The following is a 27,921-nucleotide window of genomic DNA, read 5'->3' as shown; positions in this document are numbered from 1 at the left end:
ACACACACACACAGAGAGAGAGACAGAGAGAGAAGCAGGGAAGCGCAATTGCCTCTCTCTGTCTCTGTCTCTCTCTGCAAAGGCAGAGGAGGCTGGGAGCCACAGGGGAAGGCTCAAAGAGCCGCATGCGGCTCCGGAGCCGCAGGTTGCCGACCTGTGCCCTACACCATTTCGGACATATGTTCTAAAAGGATAGGACAACAATCCAATTGAGGTTTGTTCTTCACTGTGTGGTGGGGTTTGGTCTTCTCCTTTTCTTTTTGGCTCTCATCATGGAGCCTATGAAAGGCCACCGAAAGCAGAGTATAGAAGAGGCCAATAGAGGTTTCCTGGGCAGGACAGGAAGAAATCTTCAGTTGGGTCTTCAAGCTAGAAAAGATGAAGTTGCAGCCTTTCCTGTTTTCATCCTGTCTCTCTCCTTCCCAGTGGATGAAATGGAGTCACCATTGGTCAGTGAATCATGTCCTTCTGTTGGTGGAGCTGAAAGAGCCACTGGATTCCCAACTCAGGTAGGAAGGAAGAGATCAGCAGCTAATATGGGGGAGCAGTAGTTTCCTCTAGTTTCCTTTGGGGAATCGCTTGCAAACATCATGAAATGGTGGAGCCATTGGTAGATGGTATGTCTAAAGTACACTCTGCCACTTGATCAAGGCAGGTTGATGACACTGAAGGTCAGCAAAGTCAGTCATGCCTTAATTGGCTGTCAGCTGTAGACTGTGAATTCTGCCCATTTTATCATGTAATGTGTTGAGTCCAGCTAGGGAAATGTCCAATCAAAAATTTTCACTTTTTGCTTTTTGGATTTGCAGATCAAAGGAGATCTCGCAAATTCTATCAAGTCTGCTCACAGGGATTCTTCTTGGTTTAGGGTCCTGTGTCCTTTGAGGAGGTGGCCGTCCATTTCAACATCGAAGAGTGGTCGCTGCTGGATCCCAGCCAGAAAGCCCTGCATCAAGAAGTCATGTTGGAAATGTTTGGGATTGTGGCCTCTTTAGGTAAGCGTTCCTCTGGAGGAAAATTAAGTCAGAGCAAGGAGTCACTAGACACTTTAGTCACAACCTACATCTATACGTATCTTGTTAAAAATGATTTCATCTCTTCTTGTTCTTCTTCATTAATTCCAGTTGGCGCTCATAGTCCTCTAAGTCAGGGCTTTTCAACCGGTGGTACTTTAGCACGTGGCAGGTGGTACGCGGCCCTGCCCAGCCAAGTGTAGTGGGGGAGGGAATGAGCCAGCACAGGCAAGGACTTACAGTCAGAGAGTCCTCCGGAGCTGCAGAGTGGCTGGGGTGAGGCAAAGGCCCCAGGCTCACTTCCAGCTCACCCGGATGTGAAAGGTGGAAGAGGGGGGGCAGAGACAGGAAAGCCTGTAAAATGAGGCAGTTTGGGCGGGAGAGGGAGAGAGAAAAAAAGAGGCAGCCTTGGGAGGAGGCGGAGTCAGCTCTAGCTGCACCGAAGGGAAGGAAGGAGAAGGAGGGTGGGGGAAGAGGCCGGCCATGAGCTGATCTACAACTTCTGTGGCAGCCATCTGTGCTGGCAGCAACAAACAGGCAAGAAACACAGCAGGGGAGGGGTTGCCCCCCATGAGGAATGAAAAAAGGCAACAATGAAGAAATGCAGCATTGGCTGGAGGTGAGGCACGGAGGGAGGGAGATGGAGTGGAAGGATTCTTATGTGCTTTTGTGATTTTGAAGTTCTGGGATTTGTGTAATATGGGCTTTATGTTCTTAAGGAATGTTTGGCAATTTCTGTTTGGCTGATGTCTCCTGTTAAATTCTATTGCTCTGCTATTGTTAGCTGTAAGTTTCGCTGCAAGGGATTTTGAAGTATTTTTCTCCTGAATGGATTTTGCCTGTAGCATTCCTTTACTTACGAATGAAGCCATTTGGGAAGGCTGCCTTAGCCAGCAGCCATACTTACTACATTTTTTTTCTTCCTTAAGTGCCGGCTGCGGGCTCCTTAATTTTCCTTTCTAGCCAGTAGCTAATTCTTAAAGGGGAATGTGCCTTTTAAAGCTATTTCACTCAGCAGCTTGTCTTTTCTGTCTCTGGAGGTTTTTCCTTGTTTGATAAATATACGGAAGAGAGAAAATATTGGGGGGGGGGGTTTTCAAATTCTTCCTTCAGAAGGAGATGGGAGTGAGAAAAAGGGAGGCAGGAAAGGGAGGGAAGAAAGGAAGTCCCACCTTAACACTTGGCCACCAGCAGCCCTGCCATTGACTTTGCTTGTCCAAAGGTTGCAAAAGGGGATCACATGACCCTGGGACACTGTGATCGTCATAAATATGAATCCATTGCCAAGTATCCAAATATAAAACACATGACCCTATGAAAAATGGTCATAAGTAATTTCAGTATAATTGCAACTTTGAACAGTTTTTTTTGGTCATCAAGTTTTTGACACCTTGCTAGGTGGTACTCGAATATTGTAATAACCTAAAAATGGTACAATCGTTGAAAAGGTTGAAAACGCCTGCTCTAAGTAGCACAACTTTATTTAGAAGAAAGAGATCGGTGGGCTGACCAATCATTCTGGCAAGGGTTGACATTCGGTCTTGTGGTCATCCTGGGCCCTGTGTCATCACTGCAGAGCTTTTGGGAAGATGATGAAGGAAAGGATGTTTTTGCCTATTACAGTTGTCCCAATTGGGAACAAATTTTGTCTTGGTTCGTGTTGCAATGACATACGTTGTCTTATTGAATGTACCGTATATGCCGGCGTATTAGGCGACCCGGCATATAAGATGACCCCCGTCTTTATAGCCGGGCCGCATTCCTAGAACGTTGTCTTATACGCCGGAAACTACCAGTATTTCCGGCGTATAAGACGACTCGGCGTATAAGACGACCCCCGTCTTTGGCGCCGATTTCAGCGCTCGCGGAAGTCGTCTTATACGCCGGCATTTACGGTAACTAAGATGCATCATATGTGAGACAATTTGTGTGCCACGTCCGGATGTCAAGACCTGTTCTTGCTTTGCATTTTTAACTGCCAAGAATGAGGGTTAGATCAGCAGCCACGCTAGTCTTTTAAGTTAATAACTAATATTCATGCTGTCCTTTCCCCTGTTTCTTTCTCCGCAGATGCCCAGTAATAGATAAATCTATCCATTGAGACAGCAAATTGTATGTTGTGGATTATTCTAATTCATTTTTCTTCCCCCTCAAGCATTGGATGCGCAGAAGAAGGAAAATCACCAAGAACCAAATTTAGTGCCATTGCAAATAATCAAAATTGAAATTCCTGAAGAGGCACATACAAATCAACGGGAGAGGAGGAAACATGAAGAGAAGCACACTTGGAGAGAAAAATCTATTCTTGAATGTGTGGAAATGGATCGCTTGCTGACCAAAGATGACTCCAAAGAAAATACAGGGAAATGTCAAAGAAGAAAAGGATTCAAAGCAAACCCCAATTTTAGTAACCACTACAAAACTGGAAAGAGCTTCAGCAGTAATAAACATAGTCCCCATAAAATGACCCAGGCAACGGAAGAGCCCTACAGAGGTGTGGACTGGGGAAAAAGCTTTGGGTGGAGAGGTCATCTAACTTCCCATAAAAGAATACAGTCAGGGGAAAAGCCCTATAAGTGCATGGTCTGTGGGAAAAGATTCAGTTCAAATAGTTCCTTTACTTTCCATAAAAGGGTCCACACCAGAGAAAAACCCTATGAGTGCCTAGAGTGTGCAAAGAGCTTCTGGAACATGGAGTGTGTCAAATCCCACAAAAGGATCCATACAGGGGAAAAACCTTATAAATGTGTGGACTGTGGTAAAAGGTTCAGTGTGAAGAGTTCCTTTACTTCCCATAGAAGGATCCATACAGGAGAAAAACCCTTTAAATGCATGCAGTGTGGGAAGAGCTTTAGGACTTGTAGTTACCTAATATGCCATAGAAGGATCCATTCAGGGGAAAAACCCTATAAATGCATAGACTGTGGAAAAACCTTCAGAAGAAATGGTTCTTTTACTACGCATAAATTGATCCATACGGGAGAGAAACCCTTTAAATGCATAGAGTGTGGGAAGAGCTTTAGGCAAAGTGGTGTCCTTGCTTCCCATAAAAGGATCCATACGGGAGAGAAACCCTATAAATGCCTGGAGTGTGGAAAGAGCTTCAGCACTAGTAGTTACCTGATATGCCATAGAAGGGTCCATTCAGGGGAAAAACCCTATAAATGTGTAGAGTGTGGAAAAACCTTCAGGACAAACAATTCTTTTACTACGCATAAATTGATCCATGCAGGAGAGAAACCCTTTAAATGCATAAAGTGCGGGAAGAGCTTTAGGCAAAGTGGTGGCCTTGCTTCCCATAAAAGGATTCATACGGGAGAGAAACCCTATAAGTGTATTGAGTGTGGAGAATGCTATAGAAATAGTGATCAACTTACTTGCCACAAAAGGATCCATTCAGGTGAAAAACCGTATAGATGCACAGAGTGTGGAAAACACTTCAGGACATGCAGTTCCCTTGCTTCCCATAAACGGATTCATACAGGAGAAAAACCCTTTAAATGCATGGAGTGTGAGAAGACCTTCAGCACTAGTAGTTCCCTGATATCCCATAGAAAAACCCATTCAGGGGAAAAACCATATAAATGTGTAGACTGTGGAAAAACCTTCAGGATGAACACTTCTTTTACTAAGCATAAATTGATTCATGCGGGAGAGAAACCCTTTAAATGCATGGAGTGTGGAAAAAGCTTTAGGCAAAGTGGTGTCCTTGCTTCCCATGCAAGGATCCATACAGGAGAGAAACCCTATAAATGCATGGAGTGTGGAAAGAGCTTCCGTGTAAAGTGTTCTCTTACTTCTCATAAACGGATCCACACAGGAGAAAAACCCTATAAATGCCTAGAGTGCGGGAAGACCTTTAGGCAAAGTGGTGACCTTGCTTCCCATAAAAGGATTCATACAGGAGAGAAACCGTATAAATGCATGGAGTGTGGAAAGAGCTTCGGTGGACAGAGTGCCCTTGCTTCCCATAAACGGTTCCACACAGGAGAAGAACCCTATAAATGCACAGAGTGTGGAAAGAGCTTCAAAAGCAGCAGTCACCTGACCTACCATAAAAGAATCCATACTGGAGAGAAACCTTATCTATGCCTGGAATGTGGAAAGAGCTTCAGCCAAAGAAGTCAACTTAGTTACCATAACAGGATCCATACAGGGGAAAAACCTTATCAATGCACAGACTGTGGAAAGACCTTCGCTAGCAGTGGCCATCTGACTTACCATAAAAGGACCCACACAGAAGAGAAACCCTATAAATGACTGGAATGTGGAAAGAGCTTCAAAAACAGCAGTCACCTGAAGCACCATAAAAGAATCCATACGGGAGAGAAACCCTGAACATGCCTGGAGTGTGGAAAGAGCTTCTCTATAAAGACTTCTCTTACTTCTCATGAAAGGATCCACACAGGAGAGAAACCCTAAAAATGTCTAGAGTGTGGGAAGAACTTCAGCCAAAGCAGTCCACTTACTTCCCATGACAGGATCCGTACAGGGGGAAAACCTTATAAACGCACAGACTGTGGAAAGACTTTCACTGGTAATGGCCATCTGACTTACCATAAAAGGACCCACACAGGAGAGAAACCCTATAAATGCCTGGAATGTGGAAAGAGGTTCGGTGAGAACCGTGCCCTTATTTCCCATAACAGGATCCACACGGGAGAGAAATTGTATGTATGCAATGAATGTGAGAAGAGTTTATGTTCAAGCAGCTCCCTTACTTACCACATTAGTTCTCACACACAGAAGAAATTGCATCAGTGCACAGAGTGTGGGAAAAGCTTCAGATTAAAAAGACCTTACTTCCCATAAGAGGATCCACACAGGGGAGAAATAGAAATGTTTGCAATGCGGAAGGAGTTTTGATGAAAACAGGAAGCTTCTCAAGAATGAATCCAGAGGACAGAAAAATATCCTGTGGAAAGCAATCAAATTATTTCCTGTATTAATATGACCCACATCGTGGATATGTACAGGATGGAAATCCCTTTAGGAACTGAAGTGTCCTTAATTTGTGTAAAAGTATCTGTGATATCAAACCACGTAAAGATATGCAATGTAAAAAGAATAACATCTGTGGAAAAATGTGGAGAACGGTCTTCCTTCTTTCAGAGGATTATGTTGTTGTTGTTAATTGCGAAGTCGTGTCCGACCCATCGCGACCCCATGGACAATGTTCCTCCAGGTCTTCCTGCCCTCTACCATCTTCTGGAGTCCATTTAAATTCACACCTACTGCTTCAGTGACTCCATCCAGCCATCTCATTCTCTGTCGTCCCCTTCTTCTATTGCCCTCAATCTTTCCCAGCATTAGGCTCTTCTCCAGTGAATCCTTCCTTCTCATTAGGTGGCCAAAGTACTTGAGTTTCAACTTCAGGATCTGGCCTTCTAAAGAGCAGTCGGGGTTGATCTCTTCTAGGACTGACCGGTTTGAACGCCTTGCAGTCCAAGGGACTCGCAGGAGTCTTCTCCAGCACCATAGTTCAAAGGCCTCAATTCTTTTGCGCTCAGCCTTTCTTATGGTCCAACTTTCACAGCCATACATTGCAACTGGGAAAACCATGGCCTGGACTATACGCACTTTTGTTGGCAGGGTGATGTCTCTGCTTTTTAGAATGCTGTCTAGATTTGCCATAGCTTTCCTCCCCAGGAGCAAGCGTCTTTTAATTTCTTGGCTGCAGTCCCCATCTGAGGTGATCTTGGAGCCCAGAAAAATAAAATCTGTCACTACCTCCATTTCTTCCCCATCTATTTGCCAGGAATTGAGAGGGCCGGATGCCATGATTTTGGTTTTCTTAATGTTGAGTTTCAAGCCAACTTTTGCACTCTCCTTCTTCACCCGCATCAAGAGGCTCTTTAGTTCCTCTTCACTTTCTGCCATTAGAGTGGTATCATCTGCATATCTTAGGTTGTTGATATTTCTCCCGGCAATCTTAATTCCAACTTTTGATTCATCTAGCCCTGCCTTTCTCATGATGTGCTCTGCATATAAGTTAAATAGGCAGGGCGACAGTATACAGCCTTGCCGGACTCCTTTTCCAATTTTGAACCAATCAGTGGTTCCGTGTTCGGTTCTCACTGTTGCTTCTTGACCCGCATATAGGTTTCTCAAGAGACAAATGAGATGGTCTGGTACTCCCATCTCTTTAAGAACTTGCCACAATTTGTTGTGATCCACACAATCAAAGGCTTTTGCATAGTCAATGAAGCAGAAGTAGATGTTTTTCTGGAACTCCCTAGCTTTCTCCATGATCCAGCGTATGTTGGCAATTTGATCTCTAGTTCCTCTGCCTCTTCGAAATCCTGCCTGTACTTCTGGTAGTTCTCGATCCACATACTGCTGGAGTCTAGCTTGTAGGATTTTAAGCATAACTTTACTAGCATGTGAAATGAGTGCAATGGTGCGATAGTTTGAACATTCTTTGGCATTGCCTTTCTTTGGAATTGGAATGTAAACTGACCTTTTCCAATCCTGTGGCCACTGTTGAGTTTTCCAAATTTGCTGGCAAATTGAGTGTAGCACTTTTACTGCATCGTCTTTTAAGATTTTGAATAGCTCAGCTGGAATACTGTCACCTCCACTAGCTTTGTTGTTGCTCAGATTTTCTAAGGCCCATTTCACTTCACATTCTAGGATGTCTGGTTCGAGGTCAATGACCATCTCATTGTGGTTATCTGGGATGTTAAGCTCATTCTTGTATAGTTCTTCTGTGTAGTTTTGCCATCTCTTCTTAATCTCTTCTGCCTCTGTTAGGTCTCTGCCATTTTGGTCCTTTATCATGCCCATCTTTGCATGAAACGTTCCCTTCATATCTCCAATTTTCTTGAAGAGATCTCTGGTCCTCCCTATTCTGTTGTTTTCTTCTATTTCTTTGCACTGTTCATTTAAGAAGGCATTCTTATCTCTTCTAGCTATTCTCTGGAATTCTGCATTCAATTGGGTGTATCTTTCTCTTTCTCCTTTGCCTTTCGCTTCCCTTCTTTCCTCAGCTATTTGCAAAGCTTCCTCAGACAGCTTTCTTGCATTTCTTTTTCTTTGGGATGGTTTTAGTTGCTACCTCTTGTACAATGTTGCGAACTTCCATCCATAGTTCTTCAGGCACTCTGTCTAGCAGATCCAGTTCCTTAAATCTATTTGTCACCTCTACTGTATATTCATCAGGAATATGATTTAGTTCATACCTGAGTGGCTTAGTGCTTTTTCCTACTTTTTTCAATTTAAGCCTAAATTTTGCAACGAGAAGCTCATGATCTGAGCCACAGTCAGCTCCTGGTCTTGTTTTTACTGACTGTATGGAGCTTCTCCATCTTTGGCTGCAGAGCACATAGTCAATCTGATTTCTATGTTGACCGTCTGGTGATGTCCATGTGTAGAGCCGTCTCTTGGGTTGTTGGAAAAGAGTGTTTGTTATGACCATTGTATTCTCTTGACAAAATTCTATTAGCCTGTGCCCTGCTTCAGTTTGTACTCCAAGGCCAAACTTGCCTGTTATTCCGGTTATCTTTTGGCTTCCTACCTTAGCATTCCAATCCCCCATGATGATAAGGACATCATTTTTTGGTGTTAATTCTATAAGGTGCTGTAGGGCTTCATAGAACTGGTCAATTTCATCCTCTTCAGCACCAGTGGTTGGGGCATAGATTTGGACTATTGTGATATTGAATGGTTTGCCTTGGATTCGAATTGAGATCATTCTGTCATTTTGGGGATTGTATCCCAGTATTGCTTTTCCTATTCTTTTATTGACTATGAATGCTACTCCATTTCTTCTGAGGATTCTTGCCCACAGTAGTATACCTGATGGTCATCTGAGTTAAATTCACCCATTCCTGTCCATTTTAGTTCGCTGATTCCTAAGATGTCGATGTTCAGTCTTGTCATCTCTTTTTTGACTACGTCTAGCTTGCCTTGATTCATGGATCTTACATTCCAGGTTCCTATGGAGAAAAAATCTTTACAGCATCGGACTTTCCTTTCACCACCAGATATATCCACAGCTGAGCATCCTTTCGGCTTTGGCCCAGTCGCTTCATTCTTTCTGGCGCTACTAGTACTAGCCCTCTGTTCTTCCCCAGTAGCATATTGGACACCTTCCGACCTGAGGGGCTCATCTTCCAGCGTCATATCTTTTTGCCTTTTAGTACTGTCCATGGGGTTTTCATGGCAAAGATACTGGAGTGGTTTACCATTTCCTTCTCCAGTGGATCACATTTTGTCAGAACTTTCTGCTATAACCTGTCCGTCTTGGGTGGCCCTGCACGGCATAGCTTATAGCTTCATTGAGTTACGCAAGCCCCTTCGCCACGACAAGGCAGTAATCCATAAAGGGGTCAGAGGATTATAGGAGCAGCTGAATAAATGTATTTGGATTTTGGAAAGCTCCCAGGATAAGAGTTCTTAATTCCAGAGATATTACCTATTCAAAGGTAAGGTCCAGCTCAAGAAAACCTGTTAAACAATTCCCCCTCTCATTACTCCAAAACGTCTGCTTGGTCAAGCTGCTTTATTTAGGCAGAAGCAACATCTGAAGTGAGTCTGGGATCAGCCTCCAGGCTTTGTGAAGAATTGCTGTATGCAAGCAAAGCAAGGAAAAATGTATGTGTGCATATTCATTTTAGCTCTAATTGTGTTGAAAATACTGGTCTTTAATTGTGTAGCACAGTATTTAAGTTAGGTTTACAAGTGAAAATGTCTCCCAAATGTTTATATGTACAGTCCAGTCTGGAACAAAATTGCATTAATCCAGTTGAAAGGGACTTTATAAATGGCTTTATTGATCTAACAGTGTAATGTAGGAGCAAATGTGTACATGTACAGTTTGATATGTGTATATGTAAAGATGTTGAGACTCTGGAAAGAGTACAGAGAAGAGCAACAAAGATGATTAGGGGACTGGAGGCCAAAGCATATAAGGAAAGGCTGCTGGAATTGGGTATGTCTAGTTTAATGAGAGAAGGACGAGGGGGGACATGATAGCAGTATTCCAATATCTCAGGGGCTGCCACAAAGAAGAGGGAGTCAAGCTATTTTCCAAGGCGCCTGAAGGCAGGACAAGAAGCCACGGATGGAAACTAATCAAGGAGAGAAGCAACCTAGAACTAAGGAGAAACTTCCTGACAGAACAATTAACCAGTGGAACAACCTGCCTCCAGAAGCAGCGAATGCTCCAACAATGGAAGTTTTTAAGAAGAGACTGGACAGCCATTTGTCTGAAATGGTATAGGGTTTCCTACCTGGGCGGGGGGGTTGGACTAGATGACCTCCAAGGTCCCTTCCAACTTTATTATTATTATATGAGCAATGGTTTTTTTTAAAAAAGGACTTAAATTGCTTGATTTAAATTATTCATTGTTCAGTTTCTCAGATTAAAGTAATTGGTACCATATTTTCTATTTCTCATGATATTCAAATGTCACTTTAGTGTCTCTACTTCATTTTATGGTACCAAGTTGACGAGAAAGGTCAGTTATACTTGACACGTTAGGGGACTGTAGCATTTCTATAGTTTTGGAGAAAACTCTTACTAGCATGAATGTCTCTTTGTGCTTTGTATTGTGGGAAGAATTCGGAGAAAGAAATATTTTGGGAAATATTAAAAAGGCAGAATATATTTCCCAAAAGGATTTTAAAGGCAGAAACCAACCCCTCCCCTCAAGTCTCCCTGCCCCAGGCAGAAACTAGATCTGCAGAAATGCAGATGTGATAATCTTGTCAGAAAGATTGGAGTCAGGAAACTGGGATTAGAAAGAAAGATTCTTAGAATCAACAAACCCTCACACCAAAAAAATCCAACAGTCATTAGCCCCAGCCCCAGGGAAGCAGGATATGACCTTTGGGACATAATAGGACTAACCTACCATCATCAGAATACCAGAATGGCACACTCAGACTCAGGTCAAAGTACATGACACAGGAAATACAAAGCCTCAAACAGGAACAGGAAACAACCTCAAGAGTCCCAGAAGGTATAAAAACCCGCTCCCTGCTACATGTGGTCAGTCTTTTTCCAGAGCCATCTTTCTGTCTGGTTCTCCTCTTCAATAAACCACAACCTTCTTTCTAAAGCAGTCTCCATGTTATCTATTCCTAGCTTGGACTGGACCTTGATAAAGATTTTTCCTTCAACAGTATCTCAATACAGCTTTTTTAAAAAACGTGCTTTCTGATTATTAACAACCTTTCTAATTTTGAAAGGTTAATAAATTATTGGAAACAATTGTGGCACATTGTAAACGATGCCCTACTTAATACACATTGAACAAAAAAGCTAAATGAAGAAGCCAGATGAATATGTAGGAGAACTGTTGGGGGGGGGGAGGGGGTGTGGATAAAAAAAAGTTAGAAAGTGGTAGAAGGAGGTGGAATGAGTTCAGAGCTGACTCAGTTTCATGTTGCACAATGATGCATAGAAAACCATGGAATGAGAAAAGCATTAGCAAGGTAGATTTATCTATGAAAAGAAGTAAGCAACAAGATAAATTGTAGCCTGTAAAATGTGGGAACATTCCTCATTCTAAAATCTTGGCACTCTTTAGAATTTTCCTAATTATACAGTTTTACGTTTGTAGAAATCCAGAGTGCTTCAGGCAACTATATCCTCTCCTTTTTCGATGTCAAAGGACTTAAATGGGAACCAGAGAACTGATAACTCTTTTGCTGCTTTCTACAGTCTGAACATACATTCGGCCTTTGAGTGGTAGGCAAGGATTTGTCCTTCAAGAAGTGTGTGTGGGGGGGGGGAGTGTCTGGGTATTAAATGGGAAGACATTTATCTTCCCATTCTATATAATTAAATAATATATTAACAGAATATAATAATTCAAAGTTTTCTTATTCTCCAGCCAGCAATCCCAGCGTTTCTCATTGAAAATGAAGACGTGTAAGAGAGACCATTATTATTTTGAGGGTTCTTTGGGGCAAATGGAGGTCGAGGCTTTGAACGGGATCAGGGATCCTCCCAGTCATTCCATCTCAGTCATCTGGTGACTCTCAGGGATTCACTGGGGGGGGGGGGATTCCCATCAGAGAAACTGCTGAATTGAGGGAGGTATGCCCTCCCCAATTGTGGCCTTTCTCATTTTGGGTTGGGATTTTTTATGCGGCCTGCCTAAATCAGGGACACTTCAGTGCATTTCAATGTGATGGGCCCCCAAGAGTCTTGGGGCTGGAAAAGGGCTCTTGAAGGGGGGGGGTCCCTGAGGGAGAGGAGGGACCCAAAAGGAGGCCTAATTCAGAATCCGAGCCGAGGTGGCGCAGCAGTGAGAGTGCAGTACTGCAGGCCACTTTAGCTGACTGTGTTCAGCAGGTCAGCGGTTCAAATCTCACCGGCTCAAGGTTGACTCAGCCGTCCATCCTTCCGGGGTAGGTAAAATGAGGACCCAGATTGTTGGGGGCAATGTAAATATATATATACATTGCTTACTGGTGTACACCGCTTAGAGAGTGCTTGCACTTAAAATGGTATATAAGTCTCATAAATAAATAAATAAATAAATAAATAAATAAATCCGACCGAGAGAAGAGGAGAGTCTGTCCCTGAGGATCCCCAAAGACCCCCAATGGCAGTGCTTCCCTGAGCGGTGCCTCTTTCTCCTCCCCCCAGCCAGCCATCTCTGGGCCATCTTTTTCTGCACACTGGGAAGGGTGTGGCCAAGAGTCTTTCATGCTCCCGCCTCCCTTGCCCTGCAACCTTTCCCCCATCTCCCCTGACGGTGTCCCACTTCCTTTCTCCCCCCTTCCGCCCCCACCAGCATCAATGGTCCCTCCCACCACCCCCTGCTAACTAGGGGGGGCTCCTTTCCCCCTTCTAGGGACTCTGGACAGGACCCCCACCAATAGCAACAGGGGACCCCAACACAACCCATGGATGCTTACCACTAGCCCCCCCTCCCCACAAGAGAGGAGACACCCCATGCTTCCAACGTCAGAAGTGGAATGGGGGGGGAGAGAAAACACCAATTGGAATCCTCCCTTCTGTTATGTCATCTGTCTCTGAGCAAAGTCTTTTTTTCCCATGGGGAAAAAGCTAGTCAGAAGCTAGTCAGATTTGCAATTGTGACAAATATGTGTAGGATGAGGGTGAAGGTTCGTTCTCCGAGCTTATGGTTTGGTTTCCAAATGTTTCGTTACCAGACTAGGTAACATCTTCAGCAGAGTTTAGGGCAGTGGCGGCGAACCTATGGCATGGGTGCCAGAGGCGGCACTCAGAGCCCTCTCTGTGGGCACGCATGCCCGTCGCCCCAGTCCTAGGCCTTCAGCTGGGTTTTATAAAACCTTTTCATTTTAGGCCTCCACCGCCATGTGCAAAAAAAAAAAAAAGGTTCAATCAGTCAATTTCAACTTCTCATGGGAAAAAAAAAGATCTTGCAAAATTGGAATTGATTGAACTTTTTAGTCCCACCCAGTCTGCCATTACCACTGCAGCCACGCCAACCCAATTGGCCAAGCTCACCCAATGGGCCACACCCAGCCAATGGGCCACACCCACCTGGCATTCAACGATGCATAAGTGGGTTTTGGGTTGCGATTTGGGCATTCAGTCTCTAAAAGGTTCGCCATCACTGGTTTAGGGGATGTTAATGTTGGTGTTCTTCTGTTTATAATACCAACATCAACACCAAACAACACCAGTTAAAATCATTGGCCACACTATCACCCGCCACTCTCGAGAGCTCATCAAAGTCTGGCACTCCACCCAACAATTTCATCACCAGACACATCGACCTACAACCAGCCTGCGAAGCCCTCAGAATCCAAATCAACCGCATAGCCCACCAAAAACAGCAAAGACCCTCAACCAACTCACCCAAGCCCCCTCTCCCCCCAGCAGTTCACGTCCCAATGATTTTGACCTGAGGTAACCTCCCCATCATAAGACCCATCACAAGACCCTCAATTGACACAGCCACACCTGAAGCTATTATCAACAGAAGAACACTGATATCCCCCCAATTCCATGTTACTTAGCTTGGTAACGAAACATTCGGAAACCAATCCACAAGCTCAGAGAAGGAACCTTCGACCTTAGCTAGCCAAATTGTCTGCAGACACAACTCAAGGCCGTTCTGTGTTAAACTGGGTTGTCCCCAAGAGAAGGCAGGTGGGTCTCAAGCAAAGCAACGTCTAGGGGAGGCAAGTATTGCTGAGATGTCGAAATCCCATTATTCTAGCAGATTGACATCTAAAATTGTAGGAGATGCACAGTGAGGGTTGTAATGTGAGGATGGCTTCTACCTGACACCCCTTGGCCGAGGTCAATCCCTCTGCACCTGTAAAGAGTACTTGGCACGTAAATGGGACAGAGGAAATATCCCATGGTCCAAGAGGGAATCAATTCTCTCAGCAGGAGAAAGACTAGTAGATGAAAAATCTAAGGAAGCAGCTTCAGGCAAGTGGTTGGGAGAAATTTTCTGACCAGACAAGGCTTTAGCCAAGGGAACAGCCCACCACTTGAACCATGGAGGTCTCTTGCAGGAGACTCTTCAAATAGGCGGGAGGGCCGTCGGGCAAATGCCCCAGCATGTCGATGTAACAAGCAGGGCTTCGACTAGATGGCTTCCTGGGAAGAAAGGAGTTTGAAGCTATACTTGGGTTAACAGGTGGTCCTCAACAACAGTTCATTTAGTGACCATTCAGAGTTACAATGGCACTGCAAAAGTGACTTATTACCAGTTTTCATAGATACAACCTTTGCTGCATGTCCATGATCATATGATCAAAATTCAGATGCTTGACAACTGGTTCATACTTACGACCATTGCAGCATATTGGGGTCAGATGATCATTTTTTGCAGCTTTCTGACGAGCAAAGTCAACGAGGGAAGACAGATTCACTTAACAACCAGGTTACAGTAGTAACTGTAAGAGGGACCTTACAGTGGACAATCACTTAAAGATGAGCTAGCCATGCGTTGCAGCTGCCTAAGGACTGTGGGAAAGAATTGAGATCACATGAAGTGCTAGTACTACTTTACAATGTCTTGGTAAGGCCACACTTGGAATACTGCATCCAGTTTTGGTCACTGCAATGTAAAAAAGATGTTGAGACTCTAGAAAGAGTACAGAGAAGAGCAACAAAGATGATTAGGGGACTGGAGGCTAAAACATATAAGGAATGGTTGCTGGAATTGGGTATGTCTAGTTTAACAAAGAGAAGGACAAGGGGGGACATGATAGCAGTGTTCCAATATCTCAGGGGCCGCCCCAAAGAAGAGGGAGTCAAGCTATTCTCCAAAGCACCTGAGGGCAGAACAAGAAGCAACGGATGGAAACTAAGCAAGGAGAGAAGCAACCTAGAACTAAGGAGAAACTTCCTGACAGCTAGAACAATTTACCAGGGGAACAGCCTGCCTCCAGAAGCGGTGAATGCTCCAACACTGGAAGTTTTGAAGAAGAGACTGGACAGCCATTTGTCTGAAATGGTATAGAGTTCCCTGTCTGAGCAGGGGGCTGGACTAGAAGACCTCCAAGGTCCCTTCCAACTGTTATTCTGTTCTGTTCTGTTCTAGCCTAGCCTAGCCTACTATCTTATCAATTGCAGTGATTCATTTAACAACAGTGGGAAGAAATCTCCTAAAATGGGGCATATCTCACTTAACAAAGGTCTCACTAGCAACACAAATTTTGGGCTCAATGGGGGTCGTAAGTCGAGGACTGCCTGAATCCAACCGTATTGTGCAACGCCTCCTTTTTTTTTTGCCATGACCCCGCCCCCGCTTAAAATGAATGCCGTCAGAAATGCCCCCCCCCCCGGCTCAAAAAGGAGCGGAAGGGACAGATCGATTGGCCCGCGTACACGATGTCGCCACTAGATAGCAGGGGTCCTCAACCTTGGCCACTTTAAGACTTGTGGACTTCAACTCCCAGAATTCCTCAGCCAGCTTTGCTGGCTGAGGAATTCTGGGAGTTGAAGTCCACAAGTCTTAAAGTAGCCAAGGTTGAAGACCCCTGCACTAGAGGGCCGGGCGCTGTCAGCCCTGCCGACTCAACGAGCGTCACTGCGCATGCGCTGGCGCCTGTCTGGCTGGGGAGAACCGGCAGCGAGTAGCACCCTGAGTATCTTGGGGAGCGGGCAAGGTGGGGGGATGGGGGGAAACTACGACCTTCTCCACCCGTAGGCAGAGCATACCCGGCCGGTTCTTGCAAGGGAGAGATGAAAGCGCGGTTCTATCCTGCAAACACTCTCGGAGCCAGTGGTGAGAAGGGGAACCCCGGAACGATTGGCGGACCCCGAATCTCGAGGCTGGTAAGGAGGGGGGGGGACTCCCCCCATTCCTGCTCTTGGCTGTGCATGCAAGAGATCCGGCACTTGAGAGGGAGGGAGGGAGCGGAAGGGTTGTGGGGGGAGAGGAAGCTTAAAGCACCAATGGCTTACCTTTTGCATAAACTGGGTTTGCTTCCCAGATTTGTAGCCAAACAAGCATCCGGGAAAGGGGCACTCCTCCACTCCTTGCCAACGGTCCCATTTCAAGCTTTTTTTCTGGGGTGGGCGTAAAGGACCAATTCGGTGGCTCAAATGCAACTGTTGGCAGTGCTCTAAGACCCCCCCCCCACCATATTTTTTTCTGCTGTTAGTGGACCTCAGCTACACCTCCGCAGAACACCCTCCCCAAAATTGTGTTGGTCTCCAAGGGGAGGAGGGGCTGAGAGAGGGAGGACAGACGTTGCCCTCCTCTGAAAGTCTATGAGAGCTTAATAATAATAATAATAATAATAATAATAATAATAATAATAATAATAATAATAATAATAATAATAATAATGTTGTTGTTGTAAGGGGCCTTGGAGGTAATAATAATAATAATAGTAGTAGTAAAGTTGGAAGGGACCTTGGAGGTCATCTAGTCCAACCCCCTGCTCAGGCAGGAAACCCTATACCATTTCAGACAAATGGCTGTCCAGTCTCTTCTTCAAAACTTCCAGTATTGGAGCATTCACCGCTTCTGGAGGCAGGTTGTTCCATTGGTTAATTGTTCTAACTGTCAGGAAGTTTCTCCTTAGTTCTAGGTTGCTTCTCTCCTTGCTTAGTTTCCATCCGTTGCTGCTTGTCCTGCCTTCAGGTGCTTTGGAGAATAGCATGACTCCCTCTTCTTTGGGGAAGCCCCTGAGATATTGGAACACGGCTATCATGTCCCCCCTTGTCCTTCTCTTTGTTAAACTAGACATACCCATTTCCAGCAGCTGTTCTCGGCCATCCAGGTCATGGTTGTCCCAAAGATGTTTTTTTTCATGAGGCAACTGGATTTTCTTATTTTTCCTTAGGCTCTGACGGGATCCTTCCACTCCCCATCCAGTCAGAACTGAAGACGCTTCTTGGATGAGAAGTGAAATGTCTTCAAAGGAAAAACAAAGTCCAGTTGCAGCGTGAAAAAGCATGTTCGGGACACTGAGCTGAAACATCTTTTAAGACTCATAGGTCTGGAAGGGACCTTGAAGGTCCTCTAGTCCAACCCACTGCCCATGGCAGGAGACCTCATATCAGAGGTCTTCAAACTTGGCATGCTGACTGAGGAATTCTGGGAGTTGAAGTCCACAAGTCATAAAAGAGCCAAGTTTGAAGACCCCTGCCTTATCATCTCTGATGAATGGTAATAATAACAACAATAAAGTTGGAAGGGACCTTGGAGGTCATCTAGTCCAACCCCCTGCTCAGGTAGGAAACCCTATACCATTTTGGACAAATGGCTGCCCAGTCTCTTCTTAAAAACTTCCAGTGTTGGAGCATTCACCGCTTCTGGAGGCAGGTGGTTCCACTGGTTAATTATTCTAACTGTCAGGAAGTTTCTCCTTAGTTCTAGGTTGCTTCTCTCCTTGCTTAGTTTCCACCTGTTGCTTCTTGTTCTGCCTTCGGGCACTTTGGAGAATAGCTTCACTCCCTCTTCTTTGTGGCAGCCCCTGAGATATTGGAACACTGCTATCATGTCCCCCCTCATCCTTCTTTTCGTTAAACTAGACATACCCAATTCCAGCAGCCATTCCTTATATGCTTTAGCCTCCAGTCACCTAATCATCCAATCTTTCCTTGAAAACCTCCACTGCACCCATAACTCCAGGACACAAGCTATTCCAGTGATTAATCGTTCTCACTTTCAGGAATTTTCTGCTTTGTTTCAGGTTGAATTTCTGTTGAACAGGTTCCCATCCATTGCTTCTTGTCCTACCCACAGGAGTTTTGCAGAATAAGTCGATCCCTGTCTCTCTATAGCAGCTCCTCGGGTACTGAAAGACAGCTATAATGTTCCCCTTTCCCCCCTCATGCAGACCCCTTATCAATTGCTATTCTCTGCACTCTGCCCTCTTTCTAGCATCTCGCATCTTTTTTGTATTGTGGTAACCAGAACTGGATGCTATATTCCAAGTGAGGATGCAGCCTAGAACTATGTTTGCTTTTTTGGCAGTTGCAGCCCACTGCTGGCTCCTACTTAAACCACCAGGACACCTAGATTCCCTCTCACAGTTACAGCTGTTGAGCCAGTTATTGCCAGTTCTATATCTGTGCATTTGATTTTTTCTGCCTAGGTGCAGGACCTTACTTTTCTCACCACTGAACTTCATCTTGTTTGTACTGGATCTTATTGACTAGAGTCGAATGCTCAAGTCTCTCAAGTTCCTTCTGAATCTTCAGTCTATCTTCCAGAGTGTTAGCAATTCTCCCGAACTTGGTGTCATCTGCAGATTTGACGAGCTCCTGTTCTATCCTCTCTTCTAGATAATTTAGGAACATGTTAAAGAGTACTGACCCCCAAAACAGAACTTTGAGGTATCCCACTGCACGCTTCCCTCTGTGTAGATATAGTTCCACTGAGGACTACATACTAAGCGCAGTTGGTCAGCCAACTGCGAATCTGCCTGCTGGTAACATTGTTCTATCTTAGCAAAGAAGTAGGCTGAGGTCTACTTTGTCAAATCCAGATAAGAGAGATAAGATAAGATAACCTTTATTGTCAAATCCCTAAGTATACTGTATTTACGTTGTTTCCCGCTAATTTAGTCACAACAACAACAATAATAATAAAAAAGTTGGAAGGGACCTTGGAGGTTGTTGTTGTTGTTGTTATTATTATTATTATTATTATTATATAAAAGGCTGTCCAGTTTCTTCTTAAAAACTTCCAGTGTTGGAGCATTCACCGCTTCTGTAGGCAGGTTGTTCCACTGGCTAATTGTTCTAACTGTCAGGAAGTTTCTCCTTAGTTCTAGGTTGCTTTTCTCCTTGCTTAGTTTCCATCCGTTGCTTGTTGTCCTGTCTTCAGGCGCTTTGGAAAATAGCTTTGACTCCCTCTTCTCTGTGGCAGCCCCTTATCAAAGAAGAAAATAAGGTTTGTCTGGCATGACCTGTTTTTGACAAACTCATGCTGGCTTCTGGTAATGGCGGCTTCTAGATGCTTACAAATCCACTGCTTGATTCTCGTCCAGGATTTTCACAGGTATTGACTTCAAGCTTCCTGGATCCATCTTCTCCTGTTTTATACCTGAGTTCACCTTTCTTCTCACCACTCCTTTTCTTGTTGTCTGATTGTTTATTGTGGGTTTATGTTTGGGGTTAGACCCTAACGATTCGACTCTTCTCTTTCCAATTTTAGTTTTAAGCCTTTCAGATAACTGTTTTCCAAACACATTCTTCCAGGTTCTTGTGAGATGCAGCCTCCTCCAAAATCAGTTAAAGAAACATTAATTTTGCCCCACTCCAAAATCAGTTGCTTTGATTTAGATTAAATGACCACAATTTCTCAGTGAGAATATTCTGTGTAATTCCTGAGCTTTTCTTTTTCAGCGTAGATGTAATAGTTGGAGGCCATTTGAGGGCTGAATGGCTTGAAAAACTTCTCCTGGCCTCGCTGTGCAACTCGTTCAGATCCCAGATCCGAAAAGACCTTTGGAGACCCAGAAGATCTTCAGGGCCCTTGTGGATTCCTGTCAGAGGAGGCTGGAAATGGATGCAAACCAGCCAGCCTGGGACAGAGTAGGAAAAGGCCCTGCTTCTGCTCAGGTTGGAAGCTATGGGGAGGTGTGGGTAGGACCCGGGCAGAAGATCTTGGAGGAAGCTCTTAGTTCTGAGATTCAGCATTGGTACTTCAGAAACAACCCCTTTCAGGAGGCTGAGGGGCCACGAGAGCTTTGCAGCCGCCTTCACCGCCTTTGCTGGGGGTGGTTGCAGCCCGAGAAGCACACCAAGGCTCAGATATTGGACCAGGTGATCTTGGAGCAGTTTCTGACCGTCCTGCCTGGAGAGATGCAGCGCTGGGTGCAGGAGTGCCAACCAGAGACCAGTTGCCAGGCAGTGGCCCTGGCCGAAGGCTTCCTGCTAAATCAGGCGGAAGAGGAGGAACAGGGAGGGTGCCAGGTGAGAGATACTCCTCTTGGGAAAAATAGATGGATTTTAATCTGCTTGAATTCTTAATTGTCTGCGTAAGAGAGTTTTGGGGCTTAATAACACAAGATGTTTAGACAACTTCATTGGAGGAATTGTTCTTGTGTTCTCCCATAGTTGAGTAGCTCTTCCATTGCCCTCTTCCATCCCCACTAATAAGACACAGAAGTCTTGCAATATGGTGGGCACAAAATGAAAACCCAGTTTCTCTTATATCCTGTACTCAATTCTTCTTCCTTGCTGGTATTTTTCAGGTTCCGAGGTCCTTCCTGGAACTGGGCACTTATCCTGAGGAAATGGTACTTCCTGCAAATTCTTTGTGTTGTAGAGCTGTCTCCAAACAGCAAGGTCAACATCAAGATGGTTCACTAGGTGATGGTTGTTATGCATGGTTGAAAGTTTTTAGAGATATTCCAGTTTTTCTTAATTTTGTGTATCTACTCGCTTGTGTCTAATGGTTAGAATTACTAGAAGGTGACCCAACAAAAAATACTTAATTCTCCTACTTCACACTAGAAGGCTTAAGTCCCATGAAGGAAGTCCCTCCCTTCAGTCCATACATTGCCTTCCCATGATTCCCCATTTGCAGAAGACTGGTTCTTCTGGGGATCACCCGGGGTGGTATTCTGATTCCTTCATCGCGACATATTTTTCCTTTTCCTGAAGATGAAGAGGGGAGCAACCTGTCTTTGGCCTTTCTTGATACTTTTGATTAAATTCTAATGTTATAATTATGTTAAATTCTAATCCCTGCTAGACCATTTTGTGCCTTCAGACCAGAAGAGAGAGAGAGAGTTAATCTTTTTCCAGCTTTCATCTTATCTCTTTCCTTCCCAGAGAACAAAATGGAGTCACGATTGTTCGCTGGACTGTCTCCTTGTATTGGTGAAGCTGAAAGAGCAGCTGGATCTCCAGCTCAGGTAGGAAGGAAAAGATCAGGGACTAATTTGGGAGAGCAGTGGGAGACGTCCATTTTCATTTGGGGTCTCTGCGCATGATACTGCACTGAGACCTCAAATGTGCTGATTGTCTTGAGTCTGCTCATAGGGATTCTTTCTCTTTCAGAATCCTGTGTCCTTTGAGGAGGTGGCCATATACTTCACCAGTGAAGAGTGGCTGCTGCTGGATCCCAGTGAGAAAGCTTCACACCGAGAAGTCATGTTGGAGACTTGTGGGATTGTAGCCTCTTTAGGTAAGGGTTCTAGAATTAAGTCAAAGCAAGAAGTCACTAGACAGTTTGTTTAAAATTTGGGAGAGCTGTGCAGATCTTGTTAAACTGATTGCCATAATATGTATGTTGTGACATTGGATTCAAGTAAGGTATAGTGTCATGGTTCTGACTAATGAAACACTTCAAAGAACTTCCAGGCATGTTTATCCTAAAGCCTTTATTACCAGTGTTACAAATTGACGGCACATCATGGAAGTTTATGCCAAAATCTGAATTCCTCTTACTGGTATCTAACTTTTCTTGCTAAACCCCTCCCTTATCTTGCAGTCACAAGTCACATCTTCCAATTAGCCCAGAGGGCAGAGATTCAACTTCCGTTCCTTTCCCCTGGCTTTTGTTATTTCTCCTCCCTTTTCTCTGTCATCTGAATTAACTCTAAAAATACCAGACAGTTCTGCATATTTTGTCAAAGCAAGAATATTCAATATTAGTAGCGTTGACATATAGCATATCTGTGGAGATTCTCAGTCATCCAGGTTGGACTTTCTTGTTTTTCTTTTTTTTGAAGACGTTTTGCTTCTCATCCAACAAGCTTCTTTAGCTCTGACTTAGGAGAACAAATTCATCAGGAAAAGATTCAGCAATCCATCTGCATTTAAAAGACAAAGGCCACTCTTTCGAAGATAGCAAAGTCCACATTTTGGACAGAGAGGACCGCTGGTTTGAAAGAGGGGTCAAAGAGGCCATCTAGGTCAAAATTGAACAGCCCTCCTTCAACAGAGGGGGGGGGGAATACAACATCCTCTATCTCCAGTCTACAACACAAATCCTTTCAGCAGTTCCAGGAAGGCGCCACATTCATTTGCAGTACTCAGGTGACCCTGAGAACACAGATAAATCTCCAACCCTCAATGACTCTCCAAAAGAATGAAAATGACCAGCTGTCTGCAAGGAATCCTTCCATTCCCCACCATCCAGTCAGAGCTGAAGAAGCTTCTTGGATGAGAAGCGAAACATTTTCAAAGAAAAAAAGTCCAGTTGCCTGTTGAAATGCAGCTTTGGGACAATCATGACCTGGATGACTGAGAAACTCAACAGACACTCTACCCTACTGTTTTTCCATATGTGCATTCCATTACGTAGGCAGTTTTTTAAAAAACAGTAACTAGCGTTCGTGCTGTCATTTCCCCTCTTGCTTTCTCTGCAGATGCAGGTTAGGGACTGGCATGGGAACAACAAGTTGTTTGTTCCATTAGAAATGTTTAAAGAGCCTCTGGAAATCATGAGATTTAATCCCTGGTGGCATCCTGAATTTCTTGCTTTTCTAATCAGATTTTCTAATTGCCCTTTTTCCCCATCAAGCAATTGACGATCAGGAGATTGAAGATTACCAAGAGCCAAGTGTGATGTCATCAGATGTAATCAAGATTGAAATAAAAGAAGAGACATTTACAGATAAGTGTGGAAGGAGGCAATATGAGAAAAAACAGCATTACAATTGTAGAGAAAACTCCACTCTTGAATGTGTGGAAATGGATTATCTCCTGACCCAAAATGATTATAAGGAAAATGGGATGGGAAACTGTCAAGGAAGTGGGGAAATATTCCAAGCAAAACCCAGTTTCGGTAACTACCACCTCAGCAATAACACTGACGTTATTCCTCATAAAATGATCCATACAGGAGAGAAAGCTTACAAATCTGTGGACTGTGGAAAGAGCTTTAGGTGTAGTAGTAACCTTAACTATCATAAAAAGATACGTTCGGGGAAAAAGCCTTATAAATGCACGGACTGTGGAAAAGGATTTGGTTCAAACAGTTCCCTTACTTATCATGAAAGGATCCATAGGGGAGAAAAACCCTATGAATGCCTAGAGTGTGGGAAGAGCTTCATCCAAAGCAGCGACCTTACTTCCCATAAAAGGATCCATACAGGGGAAAAACCATATAAGTGCATGGACTGTGGGAAAAGCTTCAGTTCGAATAGTTCTGTTAATTATCACAAAAGGATCCATACAGGAGAGAGACCCTATGAATGCCTAGAGTGTGGGAAGAGCTTTAGCAAAAGTAGTGTCCTTACTGCCCATAGAAGGATGCATACAGGGGAAAAACCCTACAAATGCATAGATTGTGGGAAATGTTTCAGTTTGAACAGTTCTCTTACTTCTCACAGAAGGATTCATACAGGGGAGAAGCCATATAAATGCATAGAGTGTGGGAAGAACTTCAGCAAAAGCTGTTACCTGACTTCCCATAAAAGGATCCATACAGGAGAGAAGCCCTATCAATGCTTGGAGTGTGGGAAGAGCTTCAGCAAGAGCAGTGTCCTTACTTCCCACAAAAGGATCCATTCAGGGGAAAAACCTTACAAATGTGCAGACTGTGGAAAGACCTTTCATGGGCGTGGGCACCTGATGTCTCATAGAAGGATTCACACAGGAGAGAAACCCTATAAATGTGTGGAATGTGGAAAGAGCTTCAGTCATAGTGGTTCCCTTACCTCTCATAAAAGGGTCCATACAGGAGAGAAACCTTATAAATGCACGGAGTGTGGAAAGAGCTTCAGTCGAAGCAGTTCCCTTACTTGCCATAGAAGGATCCACTCAGGATTCAAACCTTATATATGCAATCAATGTGGGAAGAGTTTTAGTACAAGCAGCTCTCTTACTTACCACATTAGTATCCACACGGGGAAGAAACTATATGAGTGCACGGAGTGTGGGAAGAGCTTCAGGTTGAAAAGTCACCTAAATTCCCATAAAAGGATCCACACAGGGTTGAAACCATATACATGTATGGAATGTGGAAAGAGTTTTTCTGAAAACAGGACTCTTATTTGTCATGAAAGAATCCACACAGGGGAGAAAAAATATGCATGCACGGTGTGTGGAAAGAGTTTCATGTGGAGCAATCAACTTACTTCCCATAAAAGGACCCACATGGAGGAGATGCCTTTAGGAACTGAAGTGTCCTTCGTTCATGTAAACGGATCCGCTATGATATGAAACCTTTTCAAAGCGTGGAATGAAGACAGAACTTTAGTTGGGAATTGCAGACTGATTCATGTTAAAACACTTGATGTACAGGTCTATATATTGGCAGGACTAACTCCCTGCGGATATCTATCTGACATTATAAATTATTCAGAGAGTGCTGTAAAGCAGAGGTCCCCAACCTTTTGGGCACCAGGGACCGATTACGTGGAGAGAGGTTTTTCCATGCACTGGAGGGGGCGTGATTTTGTGAGCTGACTGCATCCCATGGATGGGGCATTGCTTGTTTGTGTAGACTGGTTGCTGGCATGCCAAGGCCCAGTACTGGTCCACGGACCGGGAGTTAGGGATCCCTGCTGTAAAGCACTATGGAGTAGTATGTAAGTCTAAGTGCTATTGCCATTTGCTTGTTCCACCAGAGCAATAGTGTTGCCCCTTCTCTTAAATATTGCCATCTTGTGCATCCTCAAAACTCGCCTTTTCTGTTGCAGTTTCTGCCCTACGGAACAAACTTTCCGAGATCTGATAGTCTCTGCCCCCTTTCCCCCAAAGATGCTTTTTCAGAAGGCAAGTGACTTTCTTGTTTTTCTTTGAAGACATTTTGCTTCTCATCCAAGAAGCTTCTTCAGAGCTGAAGAAGCTGCTTGGATGAAAAACGAAACATCTTCAAAGAAAAACAAAGTCCAGTTGCCTTGTGAAAAAGCACCTTTGGGATAACTATGACTTGGATGACTGAGAATCTCCATAGATGCTCTGTCCCTTTTATCCTTCCAGAGAGCCCTTAAAACGTAGGTGCATTAGAGAAGTGAGGCTGTGGCACCTGTTTTTTTTTCCTGTTTGCTTTTATATTGTTTTATACTGTTTTATTAGCTGTAAGCCATTCAGTTGTTTTAAGATAGGCAGCTATGCAAATGTTTATAAAGTTTTAATAAGTATATACAGGTTATCCTCACTTATTGACAACAATAGGTACTGGCAACTCCCATTATTAAACCACATAGTTATAAACTGAAACATCACACGACTGTGCTGGTCTTATATCAGTTGTTCAGTTCCACTTGTAATTGTTAATCAAGTCACCTGTGGTCATAAAACACAATTTAAAATGATTACAACATATGAGTTCTTGCTGGCCTCCATATTGACTTAAGAGAAGCTGGCTAGTTTAATTTTTGATCATGTGCCCTCAAATTAGGGTCAGTTTTTATGACTAGAGACAGGTAATCTTCGATTTATTACAATTGGTTTGGAACTATCACTGCAGAACAATGTGGCCATTAAGTGAGTAATGCCCAATTTTATTATCTTTTTGCCTCAGTCGTTAAGTGAATCAGCTTCCCCCATTAACTGACTAGGTGGGATGGTCACAAAAGGTGAGCACGCAACACCAGAATGTTGCAACTATCATAAATACATGCCAACCATCAATCACCTAAATTGCAATCGCGCAGTGGTTGTAAGTGCGAAGTCACTTTTTTCAATGCCATTGTAACTTTGAAAGGTCACTAAACAAATGGTTGTAAATTGAGGATTACCTGTAGAGATTTTGCCCCAAACAATCTGTCCCTAACTAGGCCCTTTGGGTTTTCCAATGGTGTCTCACTGCAGCTGTAGCTGAGGCAATCTGATGACACTCTCTTCAGGGAAGCTGTGAGAAATTGGTAGAACCATGGGAAGTAGAAAAAAATCCAATAAAGGTTAGCATTTAAGCACCCCTATGAGGGAGTAAGAAAATTTGCCCAGAGGCAAAGCAAAACTGCCCAAAAGTAATGTGGTATCATGAACCAATTAAAACTGCTGGTGTAACCTGAGAACTATGAAGTCTGTATAAGCTTGACTATGAGGGCACACAGACAGGCGCTTGCTTTGTGACTCTAGTCCCTGGTGTGAATTTTTTACCTCAGTACAGAAATAAAGTTTTACATATGTTCACACCCACTTCTGTGTGATTATTGGTTCCTCACAGCAGATGAAACAAACCTCTCACCTTGGGGCTGCAGCTCTACCTCTTTCACAGAGCCTGATTCTTCTTTTATGGCCCTTTCTTCCACTCTTTGCTTGGAAGGAGCTGAGAAATTAAGCCTCTCTCTCTGTTGCAGCCTGGTTGGGAGACCAGCAGGAGATCCTATGTCCCAAAGGGGAAGCTTTCAAAAGCTTTCCAGTGTTTGAGGGGAAACATGAGGCCTCAGAGACCCCCTTGACAGGACCCAGGAGATCACCAAAGGATCACTTCTGTCCAGGCTTTTCTCTCACTTCGGGGTCTCAAGCCTAGGGCCAAGCTGGGGGGCACTGCCTCTCCTCTCTCAGAAGGAGTCTATGTTTGTCCCTCCCTGTGTGTGTGTGTGTGTGTGTAAGAGTGAGTGAGTATTTTGTGTTTGTGTGTGCATAAGAGAGTGAATGAGAGTGTTTTGTGTGGTGTTTGTGTATGTCTGTCTCTCCTCAGGACAAGGAAGGAAGAGTCGCGCCCGGCAGAGAAGCAGCTGAGGAGACCAAGAGGCTCCCTTTTCCCGCCAAAACCTGTCAGGCGTTCCTCCCGCCATTGGTTCGCCAGGCTCATGTGACCGGGCGGACTCCCCTCCCACCATCCACGCTCCGCCCCCTGCAGAACGTCCTGGCGTGAGAGGAACATCCTTGCTCAGAGCGCGACTGAGCATGCGCGGCGCCCGAAGGGCGCCTGAGGCCCGAGCAAGCTGGAGCTTTATTCTCGACTCAGCCCTGATTGAAAGGCAGAAACTCCAAAGGGCTGCGGCACGAGTGGAGCCTCCCTCCTTCAACCTCGAACTGGCGAGTCTGCCTCTCCCCTTTCCCTCTGCAGGTTCAAAGTTGAATTCAAAGTTGACAAAGACTAGGGGTTGGACTAGATGACCTCCAGGGTTTCTTCCTATTCTATTTCTAAATAATAATTAATAATAATAACAATAATAAATCCAGTCTGAACATCTGGCTGACTGCGATGATCAATAATAATAATAATAATAATTAATAATAATAATGTTGGAAGGGACCTTGGGGGTCATCTAGTCCAACCTCTCATCAGGCATGAAACCCTAAAGCACCATGGCCTGGCACCAATCTGCAGCATGCCAGAAACTGGGCCACGCAAACAAGCAAAGCCCCATCCGTGGGATGCAGGCAGCACACAAAACCACGTGCTTTCCGGTCCCTGCAAAAAAACTGTCTCCACAGAACCGGTCCCTGGTGCCCAAAAGATTGGGGGCCACTGCCCTAAGGCTCTTAGCCTGACGTGCCCCTGACCAAAATAGCACCTGAGCTAGAAAGATAGATTAATATTCTTTATTTAGGCATAAGTAAAAGATAGGTCTCCCAGAGATACAAAATGGAAAGAACTTGAGAAAAGGAAGAAATATGACCCAC

The 27,921-nt window shown here is 44.3% G+C and overlaps 1 pseudogene; it reads left to right on the top strand.

Moving 5' to 3' along the window:
- Positions 1-72: 72 nt before the first annotated feature.
- LOC120310238 lies at positions 73-26,478 on the top strand (annotated as a pseudogene).
- Positions 26,479-27,921: the final 1,443 nt, after the last annotated feature.

This window comes from Crotalus tigris, unplaced genomic scaffold (assembly GCF_016545835.1).
Source record: "Crotalus tigris isolate CLP2741 ecotype Arizona unplaced genomic scaffold, ASM1654583v1 scf7180000018154.1287802725:315790, whole genome shotgun sequence".
NCBI lineage: Eukaryota > Metazoa > Chordata > Lepidosauria > Squamata > Viperidae > Crotalus > Crotalus tigris.
This window is presented reverse-complemented; position numbering and strand designations above follow the sequence as displayed.